Source organism: Pseudophryne corroboree, chromosome 1 (genome assembly GCF_028390025.1).
Source record: "Pseudophryne corroboree isolate aPseCor3 chromosome 1, aPseCor3.hap2, whole genome shotgun sequence".
Lineage (NCBI taxonomy): Eukaryota > Metazoa > Chordata > Amphibia > Anura > Myobatrachidae > Pseudophryne > Pseudophryne corroboree.
Window position 1 is genome coordinate 1,059,668,031 of NC_086444.1, and position 10,862 is coordinate 1,059,678,892.

The 10,862-nt window shown below is 47.9% G+C and overlaps 1 pseudogene; it reads left to right on the forward strand.

Annotated features, from left to right (window-relative positions):
* Positions 1-10,189: 10,189 nt before the first annotated feature.
* LOC134960744 (U2 spliceosomal RNA) lies at positions 10,190-10,405 on the forward strand (annotated as a pseudogene).
* Positions 10,406-10,862: the final 457 nt, after the last annotated feature.

Below are 10,862 nucleotides of genomic sequence, written 5' to 3' on the forward strand. Positions count from 1 at the left end.
ATGCTGGGGACTCCGTAAGGACCATGGGGAATAGCGGGCTCCGCAGGAGACTGGGCACTCTAAAGAAAGATTTAGTACTATCTGGTGTGCACTGGCTCCTCCCTCTATGCCCCTCCTCCAGACCTCAGTTAAGGAAACTGTGCCCGGAAGAGCAGACATTATAAGGAAAGGATTTTGGAATCTCTGGTAAGACTCATACCAGCCACACCAATCACACCGTATAACTTGTGATACACTTATCCAGTCAACAGTATGAACAACAACAGGGCATCAATAATGGATGCCAACATAACATAACCCATTTGTAAGCAATAACTATGTACACGTATTGCAGAAAGTCCGCACTTGGGACGGGCGCCCAGCATCCACTACGGACTACGAGAAATAGATTTACCGGTAAGTAAAATCTTATTTTCTCTGACATCCTAGTGGATGCTGGGGACTCTGTAAGGACCATGGGGATTATACCAAAGCTCCCAAACGGGCGGGAGAGTGCGGATGACTCTGCAGCACCGAATGGGCAAACTCAAGGTCCTCCTCAGCCAGGGTATCAAACTTGTAGAATTTTGCAAATGTGTTTGAACCCGACCAAGTAGCAGCTTGGCAAAGCTGTAATGCCGAGACCCCTCGGGCAGCCGCCCAAGAAGAGCCCACCTTCCTTGTGGAATGGGCTTTCACTGATTTTGGATGCGGCAATCCAGCCGCAGAATGAGCCTGCTGAATTGTGTTACAGATCCAGCAGGCAACGGTTTGCTTTGAAGCAGGAGCACCCAACTTGTTGGGGGCATATAGGATAAACAGCGAGTCAGTTTTCCGGACTCCAGCCGTTCGGGCTACATAAATATTCAAAGCCCGGACTACATCAAGCAACTTGGAATCCTCCAAGTCACGAGTAGCCGTAGGCACCACAATAGGTTGGTTCAAATGAAAAGATGACACCACCTTTGGCAGAAATTGGGGACGAGTCCGCAATTCTGCCCTGTCCATATGAAAAACCAGATAGGGGCTTTTACATGACAAAGCCGCCAATTCTGACACATGCCTAGCCGAAGCTAATGCCAATAGCATGACCACCTTCCACGTGAGATACTTCAGCTCCACAGTCTTAAGTGGTTCAAATCAGTGAGATTTTAGGAAACCCAACACCACGTTGAGATCCCAAGGTGCCACTGGTGGCACAAAAAGGGGGCTGAATATGCAGCACTCCCTTAACAAACGTCTGAACTTCGGGAAGAGACGCCAGTTCCCTTTCAAAGAAAATGGATAGGGCCGAAATCTGGACCTTTATGGATCCCAACTTCAAGCCCATAGTCACTCCAGACTGTAGAAAGTGCAGAAATCTGCCCAGTTGGAATTCCTCTGTAGGGGCCTTCCTGGCCTCACACCAAGCAACATATTTTCGCCATATGTGATAATGCTTTGCTGTCACGTCCTTCCTAGCCTTTATCATCGTAGGAATAACTTCCTCCAGAATGCCTTTTTCCGCTAGGATCCGGCGTTCAACCGCCATGCTATCAAACGCAGCCGCGGTAAGTCTTGGAACAGGCAGGGCCCCTGTTGCAACAGGTCCTGTCTGAGAGGCAGAGGCCATGGGTCCTCTGTGAGCATTTTTTGCAATTCCGGGTACCAAGGTCTTCTTGGCCAATCCGGAACAATGAGTATTGTTCTCACTCCTCTTCTTCTTACGATTCTCAGTACCCTGGGTATGAGAGGAAGAGGAGGGAACACATAGACTGACTGGCACACCCACGGTGTTACCAGGGCGTCCACAGCTATCGCCTGAGGGTCTCTTGACCTGGCGCAATACCGTTGCAGCTTTTTGTTGAGACGGGACGCCATCATGTCTACCTGTGGCAGTTCCCATCGACTTGTAATCTGAATGAAGACTTCTTGATGAAGTCCCCACTCTCCCGGGTGGAGGTCGTGCCTGCTGAGGAAGTCTACTTCCCAGTTGTCCACTCCCGGAATGAACACTGCTGACGGTGCTTGTACGTGATTCTCCGCCCACCGAAGAATCCTGGTGGCTTCCGCCATCGCGACTCTGCTTCTTGTGCCGCCCTGGCGGTTTACATGAGCCACCGGTGTGATGTTGTCTGACTGAATCAGCACCGGTTGGTTGCGAAGCAGGGGCTCTGCTTGACTCAGGGCGTTGAATATGGCCCTTAGTTCCAGGATATTTATGTGCAGACAAGTTTCGTGACTTGACCACAACCCTTGGAAGTTTCTTCCCTGAGTGACTGCCACCCACCCTCGGAGGCTTGTATCCGTGGTCACCAGGACCCAATCCTGTATGCCGAATCTGCGGCCCTCAAGAAGGTGAGCCACCACAGAAGAGACACCCTGGCCCTGGGGGACAGGGTGATCAGCCGATGCATCTGAAGATGCCATCCGGACCATTTGTCCAACAGATCCCATTGAAAGATCCTCGCATGGAACCTGCCGAAGGGAATGGCTTCGTACGATGCCACCATCTTTCCCAGGACTCGTGTGCAGTGATGCACCGACACCTGTTTCAGTTTTAAGAGGTCTATGACTAGAGTCACAAGCTCTTGAACCTTCTCCGTCGGGAGAAACACCTTCTTCTGGCCTGTGTCCAGAATCATGCCCAGAAAGGGCAGACGCGTCGTAGGAATCAGCTGCGACTTTGGGATATTCAGAATCCAGCCATGCTGTTGCAACACTTCCTGTGAGTGCGCTACGCTGATCTGCAACTGCTCCCTCGACCTCGCCTTTATGAGGAGATCGTCCAAGTATGGGATAACTGTGACTCCTTGCTTTCTCAGGTTCACCATCATTTCTGCCATTACCTTGGTAAATATTCTCGGTGCCGTGGAGAGCCCAAACGGCAACGTCTGGAATTGGTAATGACAGACCTGTACCACAAATCTGAGGTACTCCTGATGAGGCGGATAAATGGGGACATGCAAGTAAGCATCCTTGATGTCCAGAGACACCATAAAATCCCCCTCTTCCAGGCTTGCAATGACCGCTCTGAGCGATTCCATTTTGAACTTGAATCTTTTCAGATAAATGTTCAGGGACTTTAAATTTAATATAGGTCTGACCGAACCGTCCGGTTTCGGTACCACAAACATTGTGGAATAGTATCCCTTCCTCTGTTGATGAAGGGGAACCTTTACCACCACCTGCTGGAGAAATAGCTTGTGAATTGCCGCTACCACTACTTCCCTTTCTATGGGGGAAGCTGGCAGGGCCGATTTTAGGTAACGTTGAGGGGGCATCACCTCGAATTCCAGCTTGTATCCCTGAGACACAATCTGTATAGCCCAGGGATCCACCTGTGCGCGAACCCACTGGTGGCTGAAATGTCGGAGACGCGCCCCCACCGCTCCTGGCTCCACCCGTGGAGCCCCAGCGTCATGCGGTGGATTTAGTGGAAAACGGGGAGGACTTCTGTTCCTGGGAACTAGCTGTAAGGTGCAGCTTTTTTCCTCTGCCCCTGCCTCCAGCAGGAAAGGAAGCACCTCTGACCTTCTTGCTTCTTTGTGCGCGAAAGGACTGCATTTGGTAATACGGTGCTTTCTTCGGTTGTGAGGGAATATATGGCAAAAAGTTTGACTTCCCAGCAGAAGCTGTGGAAACCAGGTCCGAGAGACCGTCCCCAAACAATTCCTCACCCTTGTAAGGTAACACCTCCATGTGTTTTTTGGAGTCGGCATCACCTGTCCACTGCCGAGTCCACAGGACCCTCCTGGCAGAAATTGACATTGCATTAATTCTAGAGCCCAGTAGGCAAATGTCCCTCTGGGCATCCCTCATATATAGGACAGTGTCTTTTATATGCCCCAGGGTCAACATAATGGTATCCCTGTCTAAGGTATCCACTATCCATTTCCTCAGACAGATTATCTGTCCACGCTGCTACAGCACTACACATCCACGCCGACTCAATTGCCGGCCTCAGTAGAGTCCCTGAATGTGTATAAACAGATTTCAGGATACTTTCCTGCTTTCTATCTGCAGGATCCTTTAAGGTGGCCGTATCCTGCGACGGCAGGGCCACGTTCTTAGATAAGCGTGTCAGAGCTTTATCTACCCTAGGGGAGGATTCCCAGCGCACCCTGTCCTTTGACGGGAAAGGGTACGCCATAAGTAACCTTTTGGAAATCAGGACTTTCTTATCTGGGGAATCCCACGCTCTTTCACATAACTCATTTAACTCATGTGAAGGGGGAAAAGTCACCTCTTGCTTTTTCCCCCCATACATATAAACCCTCTTGTCAGGGACAGGGTTTACCTCTGATATGTGTAAAATATCCTTCATCGCTATAATCATGTAACGTATAGCTTTTGTCACTTTTGGTTGCAATTTTGCATCATCGTCGTCGACACTGGAGTCAGAATCCGTGTCGACATCTGTGTCAACCATTTTGGATAGTGGGCGCTTTTGAGACCCTGAGGGCCTCTGCGCTGTAGGATCAGGCATGGGTTGAGACCCTGACTGGCCCGAGGTATCAGCTTTATCCAACCTTTTATGTAAGGAGTTTACATTATCATGTTACACCTTCCACATATCCATCCAATCAGGTGTCGGCACCGTCGGCGGCGACACGTCAGTCAACTGCACTTGCTCTGCCTCCACATAGCCCTCTTCGTCAAACATGTCGACACAAGCGTACCGACACACCACACACACAGGGGAAGCTCTAAATGAGGACAGGACCCCCACAAGGCCTTTTGGAGAGACAGAGAGAGAGTTTGCCAGCACACACCCCAGCGCTATATAACCCAGGGATTACACAGTAACTTAGTGTTTACCCAGTAGCTGCTGTATTATGATTATTTGCTCCTAAATTTATGTGCCCCCCCTCTCTTTTTTTACCCTTCTACCGTGATTCTGCAGGGGAGAGCCTGGGGAGCTTCCTCTCAGCGGAGCTGGGGTGCTGGTGAGTGCTGAGGAAGAAGGCCCCGCCCCCTCAGCGGCGGGCTTCTGTCCCGCGATTTCTTGTAAAATAAATGGCGGGGGCTCATACATATAACAGTGTGCCACTGTTTATATGCAGCAATCGCCAGGAGGTACCAATTGCTGCCCAGGGCGCCCCCCCCCTGCGCCCTGCACCCTACAGTGACCGGAGTGTGTGGGTTAGTGTGGGCGCAATGGCGCACAGCTGCAGTGCTGTGCGCTACCTCATGTGAAGACAGGAGTCTTCTGCCGCCGATTTCGATGTCTTCTCCGCTTCTGCCGGCTTCCGTCTTCTGGCTCTGCGAGGGGGACGGCGGCGCGGCTCCGGGAACGGACGACAAGGTCAGGTCCTGTGTTCGATCCCCCTGGAGCTAATGGTGTCCAGTAGCCTAAGAAGCGCAACCTAGCCGCAGTTAGTAGGTTTGCTTCTCTCCCCTCAGTCCCTCGTAGCAGAGAGTCTGTTGCCAGCAGAAGCTCTCTGAAAATAAAAAACCTAACTAAAATACTTTCTTATTAGCAAGCTCAGGAGAGCTCACTAAAAGCACCCAGCTCTGTCCGGGCATAGATTCTAACTGAGGTCTGGAGGAGGGGCATAGAGGGAGGAGCCAGTGCACACCAGTAGTACTAAATCTTTCTTTAGAGTGCCCAGTCTCCTGTGGAGCCCGCTATTCCCCATGGTCCTTACGGAGTCCCCAGCATCCACTAGGACGTCAGAGAAAATCCTTTATGACCTCTCCTCGGTCCCATCAATACAGATATTCTGTACTGGTCAGGGGAAATGGGGGTAAGACGATCAAATGTCTACAACCATTCCAATCACGCATTGTGATTAAACAGACCAGAACATTTTAAACTTTAATCATCATATCCTTATTTCATATGGATCAGTTCTATGGGTAATTTCGTTTTAAACGTCAACATTAAAAACTATGTTTTAAGTATTTCTTTTCACATGTCATAGGAATTTTCCTTTTTTTCTTAAGAGTGCGCCCACACAAGAGCCTTCTCTCTCTCCCTCTTTCCAGTACATGTACTCTCTGGCTCTGGGCGCACCACCAACAAGGACAATGTCATTCATTTAAGTAAAAAAACAGGTGTTTTTTTTCTTTTCTTTCCAATTTTGGAGTGTCTATTTGTCCGATTTTGGTTCTCTCGTATCAATATTATATCAAATTTGACTGGTGCCCGATTGCCCCTTGTCTAGTCGGAATAACAACTGACTGGGGATATATCTACTGGGGCATAACAAGTGACTGGGGGTATATCTACTGGGGTATAACAACTGAATGGGAGCAGGCTAATTTTTAGGTTGATAATTTTTTTATGGCCCTCGAAGGATTTTATAAATATCCAAATGGCCCTTGGTAGAAAAAAGGTTCCCCACCCCTGCTCTAGGACGTAAGACAAAAATAGGATTTTAATTACCTTCCGGTAAATCCTTTTCTCGTTGTCCGTAGAGCAGTGTTTTTCAACCACTGTGCCGTGGCACACTAGTGTGCCCTGAGCAGTCTCCAGGTGTGCCGCCATAGAAGCACAGCCAGGCCCGTCAGTGTTTTGCCGCTACTGAGGCCCTGGAACGATCAATACTGGTGGGTTTAGTGGTTGCAGGGGCAGTTCTAATTTTGAGCCCAGGCAGTGTTGGGCTCTTCTGGTTTTCTCAGATGTAGCTCAGGTTTTACCTATGGAGAAGCTGCGACATGACATCCTAGGACACGCAACTGCACCATGCATCACCATTATATTTGAATGTGCCCTGGCAATATTTCAATCTTGTTCAGTGTGCCGCGAGTTGTAAAAGGTTGAAAATCTCTGCCGTAGAGGATACTGGGCGCCCGCCTGATGCTTCCTTCTTCCTGCACTGTTACTTGGTTAAGTATTCTGGTTTGTTCAGCTGTTGCTGTTCATGTTTCAAGTTTGGTTAGCATGGCTTTCCTATTGTTCTGTGTGCTGGTTCGTAATCTCACCACTTTCCTTATCTATCCTTCTCTCAAAGTATGTCCGTCTCCTCGGGCACAGCTTCCTAGACTGGATGGAGGAGCCAGCGTACACTATCAATTTCTTAAAGTGCCCAAGGCTCCTAGAGGACCCGTTTATACCCCATGGTACTAAATGGATTCCCAGTATCCTCTATGGACTGCGAGAAAAGGATTTACCGGTAGGTAATTAAAATCCTATTTTTGCAATGTTGCTTCAATCCATTCCATGCGAAATATGTACAATAATTTTATTTTAAATATATCTATTGTTGGTGGTGTATTGTATATCCACATTTGCAACACACTTTTCCTTGCTGCAGCTGATATCATCAATAATAATTTTCTTGGGCCTTTTTGAATTTTATATTCCAAATGCGGCCCATTCTGGAGTTAACGGAAAACTGCTCACTAGGTGGTGAGTTGTGAATGCCCACACCTCCCTCCAAAATGTCTTTATACTCGGACATTGCCACATACAATGAAATAAGTCAGCTATTGAATTCTCACATTTCAAACATCTGCTGTCCCTCGCCAAACTTAGTATCCCTCTAATTTTCGGTGTCGAATATTATCAAGGATACAATTTAGAAAACATTTCAGTATATGTTACTGTAGGAATGGTTTGTTTGTACTGACATTGCCAAGGATTTCAATATTTTATCAATGGTTAACTGGGGGAAGTGTTCCAACCACCTCCCTGTTCCTCTCATTGTATTCACATGGGGGGTCATTCCGAGTTGTTCGCTCATTGCCGATTTTCGCTATACTGCGATTAGTTGCTTACTGCGCATGCGCAAGGTTCGCAGAGCGCATGCGCTCGCCGCTTAGTTATTTTACACAAAAGTTAGGTATTTTACTCACGGCATAACAAAGCTTTTTCATCGCTGTGCTGATCGTAGTGTGATTGACAGGAAGTGGGTGTTTCTGGGCGGAAACTGGCCGTTTTATGGGAGTGTGCGGAAAAACGCAGGCGTTCGAGTTGCAAAGCGCAGGAGTGGCTGGAGAAACAGGGGAGTGGTTGGGCAAACGCTGGGTGTGTTTGTGACGTCAAACCAGGAACGAAAAGGACTGAGCTGGTCGCAATGGCTGAGTAAGTCTGGAGCTACTCAGAAACTGCTAAGAAATTTCTATTTGCAATTCTGCTAATCTTTCGTTCGCACTTCTGCTAAGCTAAGATACAGTCCCAAAGGGCAGCGGCTTAGCATGTGCAATGCTGCTAAAAGCAGCTAGCGAGCGAACAACTCGAAATCACCCCCATGGTTCATAGTATCAAGCAACAGGTTGTAATGTGCCGAAATGGCCTTTCTGATTGGCTGTGGTTTCTTCAAAAGCTGATCTACTGGATTATACAACTCTTCTATTGTCAGATGTTGCACTGTTAATCTAACATAATGTTGGGCCTGCATAAATGCCATGTCCTATCTTCTGAAAACTTTATATTTTACACTGGCTTGTTCAAACGAAAGAGGTTTACCTGTATCCCTATCCAATAAATGTCCCACATTCCAAATCCCCTCTGAAAGCCATATATTGGAAGTATTCCCTGCCTCTCTATTTTGAAACTGGGTTTCGTAAGAAGGGCAAAAACTGTGATACATATGGATTAATTTTGAATATTCTCAATCATCCAGAGGGGACGCTGGAGTTCAGTACCATGGGGTATAGATGGGGTGATCAGACGAGCCGGCACTTTAAAATTTTTAATGTGTGTGACTGGCTCCTCCCCCTCTATACCCCTCCCCACACCAGTTTTAGAAATGTGCCCGGGAGAGCCGGTCACTTCCTCTGGAGCTCCAGAGATTTCTTTGTATTTTATGGTCTGATAGTTAGCCCCTGCCAGCCTGCCACGAAGGAGCTTGCGGGGAGACTCGGTACCACCCTGTGGCGTTTGGAATCCGAGTCTCCGGCTGCAGGGACATCAGTCCCTGGGGATCTCACATCCAGCAGTTCACTGCTGATATGGAGCCCAAAGCAGCCCGCCGCCACCGGCAGCATGGCTGAAGGCAGCGTTACGTGAGTATTGTCCAGGGCTCCATTAGCGATGGTTCCCAGGTCAAAATTAGCGGCTATGTACTACATGTATACAGTACAGCGTTTGCTGATTCCTGTGCTGTCCCTGTAATGTAGAAGATCCCATAGGGCACGCAGCAACCGCAAAGTGCCATGTCGATTTATGCACAGTGTCCCCGCTACCTCACCCGACAGCTGCACAGAGGATGTATATTACATCAGCCCTGCCTGCTAGCCCGCACTTTCTCTGCAACATTTGTCACTCCAGGGCAAGCAGGCGGGCTAGCGGGGAGCAGGAGCGGCACAACCGCTAATGAATAACAAGATCTGGTTGGAGCCTGCGTCGGGAGCCGCAACGGGCAGCGGTAGTAGGTTACTGTTAGCAGCCATTACATCAATTGATGGAGGAGTTGTCTAGCGGTGGCGGTCTCAGCCCAGTGGCTGCAGCTCCATCATCAGGCAGCGCTGGAGACCACAGTACTCGACAGCCGCTACATAGGCCACAATAGAGGTACTCGCGGCGGGGGAGAGCTGCAGACTGTGTACCGGTGGTGCGGCTGATTCCCTTAATATCCTCTCTGGGTACTCTACATTAAACAGATGCGCGCCAATGGCAGAAAAGCATTTTTTAATTTTGGCACCATGCGGGTGGGAGTGAAGTTAAGCTCCGTAAAGCCAAGTGCAGGAGCCATAGTAGAGCGGGTTAAGCTCCCGCGTTAGGTGTGGCGACCCACAGTACCCAGGTTCTAGTCCTGTAAGGGGCAGGTGTATTCTTTTTAGCATTACAATCCGGTTTCCTAGCTGATTAGGGACAGGATCTTATACACCTGTAATAAGTTTTATGAAGGGCAGGCTTTGTAATATATATGTTAAGTTGCCTACCCACAGTGATGTCCCCTGCACTCAGAACAAATGGCCAGATGGCCCAGTGGTTAGAGCTCTGGCATAACATGCTCAGAGTCCCTAGTTCAAACCTTGCTTAGACCACTTAATTATTAATATAGCGCTAGTGAGGTTATACATGTGTGTGTATATAATATGTTGTATAGATATATCTATATAGATGCCGTTCTAATTTGCGATAGCTTCGTCTAGAATTACCAGTTATTATTAATACTTCACAATACAATTTCAAGGGGGCGTTGCTGCCTCGCAGCACTCACGCTTTGGCCATAACAGTGTGGAGTTTGTATGTTCTCCCTGTCCATATGCACTTTAACACAGATCCTTGTGCTTTCAGTCTTCTACTGGCCTGATAGTTTAGTGCCAACCAGTGTTTATTACCTTTCTGCCTTTTGACTAGGATCAGGGTAGTATATGTTCTTATCAGTTTAATATCGGTACATCTCTATCGGGGAGATTTATATATTTGTAAATATATAGACGTATATAATGTATAGAATGGATTTAAAAGGGAGATGGAAGTAGAGTTTCTCTGTCCACTCTACACATTGAACTGGTATTACACTTCCACCAGTGTAACGATGTCATTTGAATCCAACACGTCTATAAAGATGTCAGGTAGTCTCAGATTTGGGTATTATAACATTCTATAATTCTTATTGCAGACTCAGCAGGTTGTGCGCTGGACCTGGGATCATTCACTAAAATATATTCCAGTCTGTACCATCCATAATGACCTTTATTTCCCACAGATTCCTACAATACAGGCTTCTGACTGAGTGTCCATTTGACTACCATCAAGTCGGGTTTCTCCGCCCCGCTGACTTTAGCTACAATGAACAGGGAAGTATTTGAGACTCATCAGAACCTGATTAGACAATAGAAGATAATTCAAGGTATGTTCCATCCCTTCCCTTCTGTTCCAGTTTTTCGCTAAATTCTGATTCTGTACAGCATAAACAGACACCTGTGAGGTGGTTCTAGTTTCCTTAGACACTCCCGGAGCTCGACCTTTCTAATACAGGGCGGGAGTTTTTTCTACTTAAGCA